The 14806-nt window shown below is 40.6% G+C and overlaps 2 protein-coding genes and 1 long non-coding RNA gene across 6 annotated transcripts in view; 2 read left to right on the plus strand and 1 right to left on the minus strand.

The window, feature by feature from the left end:
- Window positions 1-14806, plus strand: part of TIMM9 (translocase of inner mitochondrial membrane 9) — a 906959-nt gene that overhangs the window by 539752 nt on the left and 352401 nt on the right. The gene's annotated exons all lie outside the window — the stretch shown is intronic.
- Window positions 1-14806, plus strand: part of SLC35F4 (solute carrier family 35 member F4) — a 223285-nt gene that overhangs the window by 58871 nt on the left and 149608 nt on the right. The window lies entirely within an intron of this gene.
- Window positions 2347-6549, minus strand: LOC309867528. The gene is made up of 2 exons (XR_014313225.1): window positions 6366-6549; window positions 2347-2577 (listed from the first exon to the last, which is right to left on the minus strand). It is a non-coding gene; the product is annotated as an uncharacterized lncRNA (long non-coding RNA).

A 14806-nucleotide genomic window follows, 5' to 3' on the forward strand; every position in this document is an offset into this window, starting at 1 on the left:
GTAGTCTAGCCTTGCACCAGGAGTCCAGACATTGGGACACGACAACCAGTCCTCTAAGCTGACCTGAAGCCACCCTTATACATTTGAAAACAACTGACTTAAGAGCTATGGCACCCACTGCAGCCGCTTTTCTTCCCTGAGTCATAGCAACAAATAAAATTGGATTTAATTCAGAATTGGTAAAGTGTTAGCAAAAATCACAGTAATAATAATGATTATAAAAAATGATTATGATCATAAATAATTATGAAACTAATAATGGTTATGGCTGCTAGCCATGAATATTTTTTTTACTTAGGGAAAACAACAAGGTTGAGTTTGCAAAGAGCAGACAGACAGACAGACAGATAGATACTGTTCTCTACAGAGGAAGGACTCTGCCTTAGTGTCTAAAGAGAATTTTGTACAGAATCAGTGTGTGATAAACGTGCTCAGAGTTTGGTCTGGCTCTTCAGTTTTGCCATGAGAAGTTTTCTTGTTCTTATTTCTACGTAGAGCAGAGTAGTTGGCTTATGCCATTGCCTCTGCAATATTTTGAGGGCTAGCCCTAGGAAGTAAATCTTTATTAAGTCCACTTGGATAACTTCATTGCATGTTTATTGATGGCCTACTATGTGAAAAAAGGCCTTTGGCCACCGGTGGGGACTATCAAAATACAAGAAGCATATTCTCTGCTTTTCAGGAACTTGTAACTTATAATCAGCAAGAGGAACGTTTGAAGCTCAGTAGCTGCTTCCAACTGTGCCCTGTGGCTTCCTTGGGCAGGCCGACTCGGGGTAACGGTGACAGTTAAAAACCAGAAGGGCTCAAATTCCCCCACACACTAATGCTGGACCTCCAGCCCCCATTGAGTGTTTCACAATGACTGACTGGAGAGCACTATAACCCCAGAGCATTCACCACCATGGGGAGTTCACTGGTTCTGTCTTCCTTTTCACCTCCTACTGGTGTGGCTGGCTGCTGGGCCAGCTGTGACTGTCTCTCCGTGATCCCCACCTCAACTGGCTGCACCATGGCCCTCACCCTGGACTGCCCTGCTCTGTGAAACCCCTGAGAGAAAAGTTGGGCATCTGGATCCTCAACTGAGCTGCTCTGTAAATACCAATGTTTGTCAGACGCCTGATGCCAGATATGGCGAGAAGGGCCGTACTTCAGTGCTGCTGTGTCTGGGTTGGAGTTGGGCCATGGTTGCGAGAAGTCGTGTTGCCTAATGGCAGAAGGCAAGACTGCGGACCTAACAGCCTGGGTTGGACCTGCTCCTATCACTCAAAGGCCCTGTAATCACAGGCAAATTACTTAGCTTCTCCATGCCTCATCTGTGAAGTCAGGATTCCAGTAATATTTTCATTTCATAAGATTTTTGTGAGAACCAAATGAGTTTCTCCGTGGACAGCACTTAGCACGGCACATAGTTCATAGGAAGCGAGACTCAGGGTGCTATCACCGTTGTTATTGCTGTCCCTTCAGTCCTCAGGAGACGGTCTGCAAGGGCCTGTAGTCTGAGGACCTCTGATGCTGTTCCCTCTGGGATGAAACAGTTTCATTATGTCACAGGATTACAACATACATGTGTTACTTTCTGTAACGGCATGAGAAAAGTTGTAGGCATTGTTTTTATATGGGTCTCGTCAAAGCCTGAGAGGGACTCTTAAGAGATGCTTACATTTCTGTGTCCATTTTATAGATGATGAACCTGAGGTTACTGAACTTGCCTTATCTCATAACACTTGGACAATGGCAGAACCTGGATTCAAGCCCAGTTCCATTGGGTTAGCACACTTGACCATTGGGTGCCACTGGCCAGTATGAGTATAGTTGGTGGCTGTTTCTCCAAGCTGTCCCTTCCCAAGGACTTAGTCAAAAGCCAAGGGGCAATGCTGATGGGCCCAGCTGGTGGAGCACTGATGCTCTCTTCCTCACCCATCTCTATGTAACTCACCTATCTTGGAAGATGCCCCATGGCTCTGAGTAGGTAGACCCCAAAAGGGAGAAGGAGGGGGAAGGACACAGTTAGGGCTCCAGCTGGGCCCCAATTCTATCTGTACTGCAAATTTGCAGTCAAATGCTCTACCACTGAGCTATACCCCCTGTACTGCCAATTTGTACTTGCTTCAGATCCTGTCATGTGAGAGGATCTAGCAAACATTACACCACAGAGGCTATATTTAGGAGGTTTTAATAGGGTAGCATGTTCAGTCCTATCTCTTAGGGTCCCACCAGGGAATACACATCAGGGATTAGAGAGGCCAAGTGCTACTATGACTCCACTTACAGGCGACTGGAATAGCAAGACTTCTTTCTTCTCAAAATTAATTTCTAGGTCAAATTCACAACAAATTCAGATGCTTGGCTTACTATTATTTTAATTGGAGCATTTACTGCAGACTTAACTTGCTGTCAGTTGACATTCTTCTGCCTTGTGAGAGCCTCTGACTGTCACTTGGCATGTTCTCTATGTCTCATGGAGCTTTAGGCTTTCATTTCTGTGTTGCAATGTCCTGTGCTTCTTCCATAGTTCCTTCTCTGTAGAGTTCTCTTCTTCACATCTTCCTTTTCTCTCTCTCTCTCTTTATTTTCCTAGAAAAGCAAAATGAGTAAAGAGCTGTGAAGATGCTTTAAAAGTGAAAGCACTTTAGGGGCGCCTGGGTGGCTCAGCAGGTTAAGCAGCTGCCTTCGTCTCAGGTCATGATCTCAGGGTCCTGGGATTGAGCCCTGCATCGGGCTCCCTGCTCAGTGGGGAGTCTGCTTCTGCTTTGCTTGCAGAAGCAAAATAAATAAATAAATAAATAAAATTAAAAAAAAAAATAAAGACATTAGAAACTAAATAGTATCTTAAAAAGAAAAAAAAAAAAAGGTTAAGGTGTTTTACAAGCCTGAAGGGTCTGCCTCCTCTGGCTGTGGTGGTCCTTGAAGGGCGAGTGGGATTTGTTCAGTACCTGTTAAATGCTGGCATCACATTGAGCCTTCCGGCATATATTCTATTTAATTCTCATAATGACCTCGCAAGACTGTTATTCTCCTCCTTACTTTAAAGATGAAACAATTCAGGTTCAGAGATTATGTAACTGGTGCCAAGTCACCTAGCTCATAGTAAGTAGAGAATCTGAAAGTGAACCCACCCTAAAATCTCTGCTCCGGCTACTCCACTCTCCCCCGCCTTTCCAGACTACAGTGCCCATGTCTGGTGGGAAACAGCGAGAATTACCCGACTCAAGGGAGAAGTAGGAGAGGCTGCTGCTTCCACAGTAATTCCAGATTCTTCGGCAGCCTGCACTGGGTCCTCCCTCCAGCTCAGCCGGCTCCCCACCCTGGCCTCAGCTTTCCTCTTGGAGGCTTCTGCGGAAATAGGTCCGAATGGTTTATGGCCTCCCAAATGGTTTTGGGACAGAAGTTCTTCTTAATAAGTTAGTTTATCACCTGACAGTATTAGAATCGCTCTATACTATGCAAATTTATGCAAAGCATCCATCTGCTTTAAAGGAGTCAGAAAGCAAGATAGGGCCACACGTTCCATGTGTGTAGTCTGAAGGGTAGATTTCACTGCCCTATGGGCTGAGTCTTTTCCTTTGAGTCTTGCTGAGACTTGTGCAATTTAGAGCCATCCACCCCAAGCTAAGGTCTGGCCCCCTTTGCGTGGTGTTCTCTGAAATCCTTCCTAGACCATGAACAGACTCTGACAAAGAACACTCTTAGAGCTGTCAGCACTCCCAGACTTTGTTGCAGGAAGGGTGGGCTCATGTGAATGTGAGTGAAAGACATCAGATGTTGATGCCAAGAAAAATGAGAGCAGAGGCTAAAATTGGGGGCAGTCAGTGATGGTGGCAGGGGACAATTCTGAAGGGCTCTTCGCCCCATGATCTCCCATCAGTCTATCTAAAATACTGTAAATAACAAATAGTCATGTGAAAAATAAAATTCATTCAACAAATATTTTTCCACCTTGCTACTCAACGTGTGGTTGTCTGAAGACCATTATTATTACTTGGGTGTTTGTTAGAAAAGCAGCCTTCTTGGCCCAACCAAGGCTGACTGGTTAAAGTTAACTATTATTTCATCAAAGAACATTTGATATAGTATCATGCCCAGGTGATTTTTGGGGCTCTGAAGTTTGGGAAGCACTCGTTTAGGGCATCTTCTCTGTCATAGTCATTGGCACTGGGGAGTTAGCAGGAATCTTCCTGGTGGGGAAATTCTGCTATCATGGGATGGATGTGTTAGTAGGGTGGGGTACAGTGAGGAGAAAACAGACAATAAGCAAGTAAACAGAGAACTTGGCAAGATAACTTAGAGGTGGACAATGAAACTTCCTCCTCTGTGTTGAGTGTGAAGGAAAGCATCCTTAGAACATTTTGATGGGTTTTTTTGATCTTTGACATACAATCTCAGTAAAAGCAAAGGAACCACTTCAAGAATTGGTCTTTAGCTTTCACTTTCAACTGGAATACTACCTTATGAATATGTAAAAATAGAAACTTAGACTGACAAAGTCCCCAGGGGAGATGGTAGGAAGAAAATGAAGTTGGATGCTTAAAGAAATGGAAATGGAATAGCTGTTGACCTACCAAATCAAGAGACCGCTATGTGTAGGGAATACTAGGTAAGCTGCACCAAAGTATAGATGTGTTATGTAGGACACCTTGGAGCTTGGAGATACGCATTAACTGGAATGCGTGCTCAAAGGAAGACCTCAATTAAACTAGGAGAATAGGATTGTGAAATTTTGGCAGAGGCACCAAGAACAATAGAATTTCCCACTCCAAAAATAAATATTAAACCGTATGCAGAATTTAGAAAAGGAAGTCTGAAAACCACTTATATGATTCAGAAAGCCTGTCACCTATGTCAAAGATAAGTGAATTGATATTCAAAATTAAAACAGTGTTGTGAAAGGGTTTCTCAGGAGCAAGCTTACTGTGATTCTGCCTAAACTAAGCAAGAGAAGTAGGGATGTGCTTAGCCCCTCACCAGAAATCTGAAGAGGGTACTCTCACCTGGCTATTTAGAGAGCTTCACATCCGACCTTTGTGGGTAGACACACCAGGCCAGCTGGTATGTCTCATTTTCCTCAGCCTAACTGGGAAATCAAATGAGCCAGAGAGATGGGGATGGTGAGTGCTTTGGCTGGGTAAAGAGAGCCAGTGTCTAACTCCCTGCCCTGTGACTGAAGATGAATGCTAGGGACCAGCCATTGAACCAGTGGCCTGGAACAATTCTGAGAAGATTGTCCCAGGGTAAGGAAACCACAACAGTAAAAGGCTGTGAGGTGTACATTGGTCATGGAGCTTACAGGTTAGTGGCATGAGGGTGGGGGTGTAGAGAAGAATGGACAATAAGCAAGTAAAGAAACTGGCAAAGTAACTTAAATATGGAGGTGAGGGGTCAGGAGCAGAAGCTGAGGATGTTTGGGAATGGGCAGCCACATGAGAGGCATCAGTGAGTCAATGGCGTTCAATCAGAGAGATCCAGAAAAGAGTCTTCAGAGAATCCATAAAAATACCCCCCCACTATATATATATATATATATATATATAATCATCTCTAAACCAACACCAGAAAAAACAGCACTATCTGACCAAAGGACTTGTCAAGTAGAAATTCTCCTGCTCTTTTACTTTTTCCCCCTTGCAGCTTCAACCCTGGATGGGATGCAGGTCAGAAATAGCAGTGGGATGTGGGGGAGAAATTTCAAATTTAACACAGAAGATGTTAACCAGACTTTCCTCTTCTAAGGTGGGGAGTAGCTGGTTGCTGGCCCAGGGTCGGGAAGGGCCAGTAGAAGGAAAGGGTAGTAACTTTGCCAATTGATCTTTTGCTTATTATATTCAATTAGTCATTTCAAAATACTGAATTGAGACCTCAGTTGTGATTTAATATGACAGTCGGTTTTTCTTTCTTTTCTTTTTACTTTTTTTAAACCAAAGTATGACCATAAAAATCAGGGTGAAGAGAAGGATCTAACTCGGTTTAAAGAGCTTGTCAGAAAAAAAAACAAACAAACAAATTTTGGTGATTAAACCCTATGAGTTTTACTCATTCAATATGCCTGTTACAATGAAGGATTAGCAGAAAGAGAAAACCCAGTAAGTTTAGAGCACACTTAGCTAGAACATGATATGATGCAGCATTTCATTATTTTCATCAGTGTCTGGAAGCACATTTTCCATGGATCGACCACAGCAGGGGCTGTACCTCTTACTCTGGTGTTTACCAAAGGGTGGTCACTTTAGGGATACATGGAGAAACAATTTTCAAATAGTAGGAGTTAATATTTGTTTTATTGCATCATATTCATCAGAATAAAGGAACTGCTATCATAATGATCTCAACGTCAAAGTAAGTTAAGACAGTAAAAGGCAATTTCTCACCTCGTATCATAGTCCAGTGTGGGCTTTGATGGGAGTCAGTTCTGTGTTCCACAGTCGTTCAAGGACTCAGACTCTTATTTTGGGCTTTTGGGTTCCTCTAGGTCCTCCAGTCCACTTTCTCCAGTCATAGTCCACAAGGAGAGGACATTCAGGGTCCCTGAAGGTGCCATGAACCACTTCTGCTCACACTTTATTGGCTAGAGCCAGTCATGTGACCCCACTTAACTGCAAGGGAGGCTGGGAAATGTGTAGCCATTGTGAGACCAGGAAGCAAAGGAGTGGGTCGAGGAGAGTCACTGCTGTCTCTCTTCATGCCTAACTTATGAAAAGAATAGCCCATCAAATCCCTAACTTCACAGATACAGCATTATTGCCTGGGTGAAACAGAAGTAGTAGAGCCAAGAACGGACCACACAAATCACTTGAAGGCAGGTTCCTGTGGGGAAAGAGATGAGTGAAGGGTAAGAATCACTACTGATAAGTATGTTGAAGAATGTGGTGGGGAAAAACTCAAAGGGATTCAGGTCTGTTTAGCCTCTATAGATTCCTGCTCAAGACATAGCAGAAGAGGAAGGAAAATGAATTAAAACACGTTTTTCCCTTCAGGGCATCTTACTCTAATTAATCTTAAAATGAACCTACTCAAAATGAAGTTTCTGTTATTGACTTATCATCAACAGTTATTTCTTGCATGAGAAAAACAGAATTTTCCAGAGTGGATTTTTATAAATCAACTGGCTATTGTTCTTTGTATTTCATTTTTATTTTTAAATTTAAACTTTTATTATCAACTGATTATTAACAGTTATCTCTTGTGCAAGAAAAATAAGATTTTCAGGTGGGAATTTTTGTTAAGCAATTGTTACTATGCTTTGCATTTCCTTTTTATTTTTATACAGTGAGAACATTGATTTTCTTTGCACTGACTTTGTTTTTATGGTTACTTTCTATATTTGGGGACCGTCAGAGCTGACTTTAGAGCCCAGACACATGATACAGGACACTTGGGGCACATCCCAGTCTGTCCCTCATTAGCTGCTTGGCTTTGAGCAGGTGTCCTAATCTCTCCATCCCTCGGTTTTTTCATCTATCAATGACAGCAGTGAGAGTAGTGATAGTACCTACCTCAGAGGATTGTTGTGAGAAGTCAAGAGTTAATATTTGTAAAGCATTTCTAACGGTGCCAGGCATATGGTAAGTGCTATGTACATTTTTGGTGTTAATCTTTGACAAGTGCTACTCATTTTCCTTTCACAGTGGTAATGTAGTTTCCCTTTGGCATAATCATTTACAGTAGAAAAATGTTGCTCTTTAAAAATCAACATTAATAAATAATAGCCCAAGTCCATAATGTGCTGTGGCCAGAATTGCGATGTTGGTAAACAGACTGTTCAAGTGCGGACTCACTGTCTCATGTTGTTAGGGTACGGAGTCAACCACCCCTCAAATTAGACAGAGAACACTCTCAATAATGCAAGTCACACAGCGAGGTTTATTTCCAGCTAGCTGGGGTCCAAGTATCTGCCCGGCGCAGCAGGTTTCAACAAGGACCCCAAGCACTCAAAGCCAAGGGCTTATACAGCATTTTCAAGGCACTTTTTCATAGCTGCATACATTATGATGCGCCCCACTTGACAGTTTAACTTTGTTTAACCTTTCGCCACCCCGGCCTCACCCTGGAGCCATCCTGGCGGTTAAGTGAGATTTAGGTTTAGAAGACATTTAACTTTATTTACACTTCCTTCTGCCTAGGCCTCCTTCAGTTTCATGGTGGGGAGGGTGACCTTAGGCCTGGAGGAACTTCGCCCTTTGTCTCTGGAAATTGGGCCATTGAAGAGATAGCCTTTTTGTTGTAAATCACCAGGACATTTGCAAACCAAGTGAGACTCCGTCTTGCAGGTTTGTGATCTCTGCAAGTTAACTATTTGTTTTCTTTAACATCTGGTCCCTGTGGCAGCCATCCCGTAACTGCCCTGGTGGTATATGATTAAGTTGTTTCTTAGGTTTTAGCTACTTTCTCTTATCTCAAGTTACAGGCACCCTGTGGGTTGGTTAGGGATGCTCAGTAAAGTGGCTTCCGGGCCTTCAGGATGGCCATTCTGATGCTAACCCACTCTTACAGTGCAAGGTCCCGGCTTTTGCTTTGCCGGCTGTACTTCTGTCAGGGCTAGACTCCAGGGCTAGACTCGAGGTGGGTACAGCCTTGTTTTTCTTGGCCTCCACACCTGGAGCTGGTTTCTGGGACTTATTTTTAAGTCCCATGGGGGAAGGGTAGCAGGGACAGTTTAAGGGTTAAGCAACAAAGTTATTGTTTAACCTCAATGGAAGCCTCTGGCTAAAATAAAAATATAAAATAGGTCCTTACAACGTGATGATTGGTGGCTTCCTTATATATCAGGCAGTGGATCTGGCTTGGAGTATTTACAAATCACTTGGCAGTGAGTGAGAGCCCTTTCCTGTGTCATGATCTGCTATGGCACCATCAGAGCAACCCCCCCCCCCCCAAACTGATAACCAAACAGGCTGAGTTTTTGAGAAAGTTCAGATATAAAACAGCAGAAAGACAGGGACCAACTATCTCCTGTTCACTGCCAGAAGCCAGAAGGAAGGTGATGGCTTTGGCTGTGCTGTGCTGTGTGGGTCACTAACGGCTGAAGACCTGGGGTTAGGTAGAACTGCCCTACCACCCCAGGTGCCACCTGGCTGGGCAGAAGTCCCACAGAGGAGGAATCCTGCCCAGGACAGGCTCTGGCACAGAAGAGCAGAGAGAACTCTTATTCTGTGGAGGAAGAAAAGTAGAGCAGATCTGGGCATTTGCCCCCAATTTACCAATCCTAATTGTCACTCTTCCTGAAGGGCAGAGGTCATGCTTAGATAAAATTCTTTTTCATGGAGGCGAATTGTTCCTAATAAAGCACCCTCCCCCACAGTTAGGGTGCTCTATTGTTTGGTCTCCTTTGTAATCTTATGACTTAAAAATGTCCCCACTGCTCTTTCTAGTATCAGTTAATAGCCACACATAACATCATTCACTGGAGTCTCTTCTACTAGTTGGTCATTCTTCCATTAATCCAGTTGAGGCTTCTGTTTCTCTACCACAGCCAACTGGGAGCAAGTGGAAGTATTTTCCCTTTATGAAGAAAAAAAAAAAAAACATATATATATATATATATACACACACACACACACATACATACATACATACATGGTGGAGTTCCTGCTTTTCTTTTTTTAATTTTTTTTTTTTTTTAGATTTTATTTATTTATTTGACACAGAGAGAGAGAGAGAGAGAGAGATCACAAGTAGGCAGAGAGGCAGGCAGAGAAAGAGAGGGAAGCAGGTCCCCCACTGAGCAGAGAGCCTGACACTGGGCTTTATCCCAGGACTCTGAGATCATGACCCAAGCCGAAGGCAGAGGCTTAACCCATTGAGCCACCCAGGCACCCCTGGAGTTCCTACTTTAAAAAAAATCAATTAACAGATGATCTTACTAGCTTTGACATAACTAGTGTGTGTGCATGTGTTGGGACAGGAGGTAATTTTTGCTGTTTCTTGGCCCTTACAAAGAGAATTTGCACAGTAAGCAAACTCCTGCAATTGTTCCTGAGCCTTCCTAAAAACTCAGGTTAATCTTTGAAGGGTGACATAGTAGTCTTTCCTTGTTAATGTTACAAATACTCTGCCTTCCATATCTTTTAAAGATATGCTTATATTATTTATGACACAAGACTATTAATTTTTAATGAGTATTTCTAGATTTTAAGTGCACAAAATTATCAACTAGTAAAAGCATGTGTAATTTTCTGAAGCTGAAAAACAATAGCACAGAGCTGGTTATTTATGCTTTGTTCTGCTTCTGCTGAGCTTATTTTCAGGCAATGAAATAGCATGTCATATTTTTGCAAACTGTTTAACAATAGTTATTAGTAGCAATTTCCCACAAAGCCAATTGGGAAGTAGTTTTTTTTTTTTTTAATTTTTGCTTTAGAAATGAAAACACTAAATATTGCTTTATACAAAATTACTTTTGCAACATGCAAAAGTTGCTTAAAAAAAAAAAACTCTTCTCACATATAGCCCAGTGGTAACATATATTTTCAAGATTCTAATGACACACTCAGGAAGGATTCATAAATCAGGAAGTATCACACTGTCATATTTTACTCTCTGTGGCCTTACAAAAATTAGTTCACATTTCTAGTTTCCACTTGTCTTTGAGGAAATAGAGATCATGATATTCTATTAAATAGTCTTTGAAGCTCTCTGGAATGAAGAATATGCTGATTTTATATTCTTTTTGAGATTAAAATATCTATAACTTATTTAAATATAACTTTTGAGTCAAGCCATTCCATTCTGTTGAAATAATGACAAATTTGAAGACATGATTGCTGTGTTTTGGGGACACGATATTTTCATGTCCTGTGTAATGTCAAAGTTTCCCTAGTCTTGCAGTAATGAGATGACATCTTAATTTTTAATGACCATACTGTAAGTCACTGCCAACTCTTCTGTAGAGAGTATATTATTTCATTGTTCTGGTTAATATTTTGCTTAAAAAAAAAAAGCCCCTGAAATTTTAGCTCTGGGACCAAACATTGGTGTTCTTCATAATCAACAAAACTTTTGAGGATCAGATATAAATACATAAACTCTTATTTCAAGGTTAATTTGCATTTCCCCCTTTTTGATAAGGATGTGGAAGAAGAATGAACAGAGTATACCGAAGAGGAAAAGCTACATTTTGAAAGAATAAAGTTGTAATTTAGGAAGAGTAATTTCAAAAGATATTTTGAATAATGCATATTCAATTTGGAAAATACAGATAATGCAGAAAAATAGAAAAATATAAACCCTCAAATGCTCTATTACTCAAAGACAATGTGTTAACAATTTTGAGAACATTCCAAATCTGGTTTTCTGGTGCACTTTTTTTTTTTTTAATTAATTTATAACATATTATTAGCCCCAGGGGTACAGGTCTGTGAATTGCCAGGTTTATACACCTCACAGCACTCACTATAGCACATACCTTCCCCAGTGTCCATAACCCCACCACCCTCTCCCCGCAGGAACTCTCAGTTTGTTTTGTGAGATTAAGAGTCTCTTATGGTTTGTCTCCCTCCTAATCCCATCTTGTTTAATTTATTCTTTTCCTACCCCCCCAAACCTCCCACGTTGCCTCTCAACTTCCTCATATCATGGAGATCATATGATAATTGTCTTTCTCTGATTGACTTATTTCACTAAGCATAATACCCTTTAGTTCCATCCATGTCATCGCAAATGGCAAGATTTCATTTCTTTTGATGGCCGCATAGTATATCTATACCTCATATTCTTTTTTTTTTTTTAAGATTTTATTTATTTATTTGAGAGAGAGACAGTGAGAGAGAGCATGAGAGGCAAGAAGGTCAGAGGGAGAAGCAGACTTTCCATGGAGCTGGGAGCCTGATGTGGGACTCGATCCTGGGACTCCGGGACCGTGACCTGAGCCGAAGGCAGTTGCCCAACCAACTGAGCCACCCAGGCACCCTATACCTCATATTCTTTATCCATTCATCTGTTGATGGACATCTAGGTTCTTTCCATAGTTTGGCTATTGTGGACATTGGTGCACATTTTTTTTTACATGGTTGTGATCCTACTATTGATACTATTATGTATGCTGCTTTTCTTCATTTTAAAATTATATCACAATTAATTTATAGATTATCACAATTTTTTCACAAACCTTGTTTTCAGTAGCTGCATAATCTATTACCAAGAGGTATAAAATAACAGTTACTTCCTTCTTATTACTGTGACTGGTGCTCTGAAATTGAGTTTTGGGAGTTTATCCTCTCCGACTAGTTTATTCTCTAGTCCCCTCTGCTGAAGCTGTTCAACAAAACAAAGACTTTGGTGCATTTACTATAGAAACCATGAAGTTGCTTGAGCAGGATTTCTGGCTCCAATAGACAGAGCAACATAAAAATCAGATGCAACATGGTAATTATATTATTTAATTATGAGACAGATACGTACGCATTTCTCTATAAAGTCAATTTGTCCAAATTCAGTAGCTTCTAGATCCTAGGAAAAATTAAAACATTGTCTTTTAAGAAAGTGTGTGCTTCAGGCAACAAAAACTAAAATAAACAAGTGGGACTCTATTTAAGAAGTTTCTGCCCAGCAAAGGAAACAACGAATAAATTGAAAAGGCAAACTATAGAAAGGGAGAAAATATTTGCAAACCATCTATCTGATAAAAGGTTAGTATATAAAGAACTCATACAACTCAGTAGACAAAAGAAAATAATTTGATTTGTTCTTAAATTTTTTTTATTATTTTAAAAAATTTTAATTCCAGTATAATTAACATACAGTGTTATATTAGTTTCAGGTGTATGACATAGTGATTCAACAATTGTATACATTACTCAGGGTTAATCGTGATAAGTGTGCTTTTTTTCCTTTTCTTTTCTTCTTTCAGTGTTCCAAGATTCATTGTTTATGCATCACACCCAGTGCTCCATGCAATATGTACCCTCCTTAATACCCACCACCAGGCTGACCTATCCCCCTTTCTCTCTTCCCATCAAAACTCAGTTTGTTTCTCAGAGTCCACAGTCTCTCATGCTTAGTCTCCCCCTCCAATTTCCCCTAATTCACTTTTCCTTTCCTTCTCCTAATATCCTCCATGTTATTCCTTATGCTCCATAGGTGAGTGAAACCGTAGGATAATTGACTCTCTGCTTGACTTATTCCACTCAGCATAATCTCCTCCAGTCCCATCCATGTTGGAACAAAAGTTGGGTATTCATACTTTCTGATGGCTGAGTAATATTCCATTGTATTTATGGACCACATTTACTTTATCCATTCGTCTGTTGAAGGGCATCTTGGCTCTTTCACAGTTTGGTGACTGTGGCCATTGTTGCTATGAACATTGGAGTACAAATGGCTCTTCTTTTCACTACATCTGTATCTTTGGAGCGAACACCTAGTAGTACAATTGCAGGGTTTTAGGGTAACTCTATTTTTAATTTCTTAAGGAATCTCCACACTGTTTTCCAAAGTGGCTGCACCAACTTGCATTCCCACCAACAGTATAAGAGGGTTCCCCTTTCTCCGCATCCTCTCCACCACTTGTTGTTTATGGTCTTGTTAATTTTGGCCATTCTAACCGGTGTAAAGTAGTATCTCATTGTGGTTTTGATTTGAATCTCCATGATGGCTAATGATGATGAACATTTTTTCACGTGTCTGTTAGCCATTTTTATGTCTTCTTTAGAGAAGTATCTATTCATGTCTTCTGCCTATTTTTTAATGTGATTATCTGTTTTTTTGAGTGTTGAGTTTGAGGAGTTCTTTATAGATCTTAGATATCAGCCCTTTGTCTGTAGTGTAATTTTTGAATATCTTCTCCCATTCTGTGGGTTGCTTCTTTGTTTTGTTGACTGTTTCCTTTGCTGTGTAGAAGCTTTTGATCTTGATGGAGTCCCAAAAGTTTATTTTCACTTTTGTTTCCTTTCCTTTGCCTTCAGAGACATGTCTTTCAAGAAGTTGCTGTGGCCGATGTTGAAGAGGTTTCTGCCTATGTTCTCCTCTCTACTCAATCCCCTTCACCTATTTCACCCATTCCCACACTCACCTTTCCTCTGGTATCCATCAGTTTGTTCTCCATAGTTGAAAGTCTGTTTTTTGGTTTGTCTCTTTTTTCTTTGTTTTGTTTCTTAAATTTCACATATTAAGGAAATCATATGGTATTTTTCTGTCACTGACTGACTTATTTACTTAGCATTATGTCCTCTAGATCCATCCATGTTATTGAAAATGCCAAGATTTCATTATTTTTAATGGCTGAGTAATATTCCTGTGTGTGTGTGTGTGTGTGTGTGTGTGTACAATACACATCTTCTTTATCCATCTGTTGATGCACTCTTGGGTAGCTTTCATAATTTGGCTATTGTAAATAATGCTGCCACAAATGTAGGGGTGCATATATCCTTTTGAACTAGTGTTTTCATGTTCTTTGGATAAATGCCCAGTAGTGGAATTATTGGTTTATATGGTAATTCTACTAAAATTTTTTGAGGACCCCCCATAGCTTTTTTCACAGTAGCTGCAAAAGTTTGCATTTCTACTGCCAGTGCACAAGTGTTCCTTTTTCTCCATATCCTCACCAACACTTGTTTCTTGTGTTTTTTATTTTAGCTGTGTGAGGTATGAGGTAATATCTGATTGTGGTTTTGATTATCATTTCCCTGAGGATTAGTGATATTAAGCATCTTTTCATGTGTCTGTTGGTCATCTGTATGTTTTCTTTGGAGAAATGTCTGTTCATGTCTTCTGTCCGTTTTAATTAGATGATGATGATTATTACTATTATTTTGATGGTGAGTTGTGTAAGTTCTTTACGTATCTTGGATACTAACCTTTTATCAGATATGTCATT

This window comes from Mustela nivalis, assembly GCF_964662115.1.
Source record: "Mustela nivalis genome assembly, chromosome: 6".
Classification (NCBI taxonomy): domain Eukaryota; kingdom Metazoa; phylum Chordata; class Mammalia; order Carnivora; family Mustelidae; genus Mustela; species Mustela nivalis.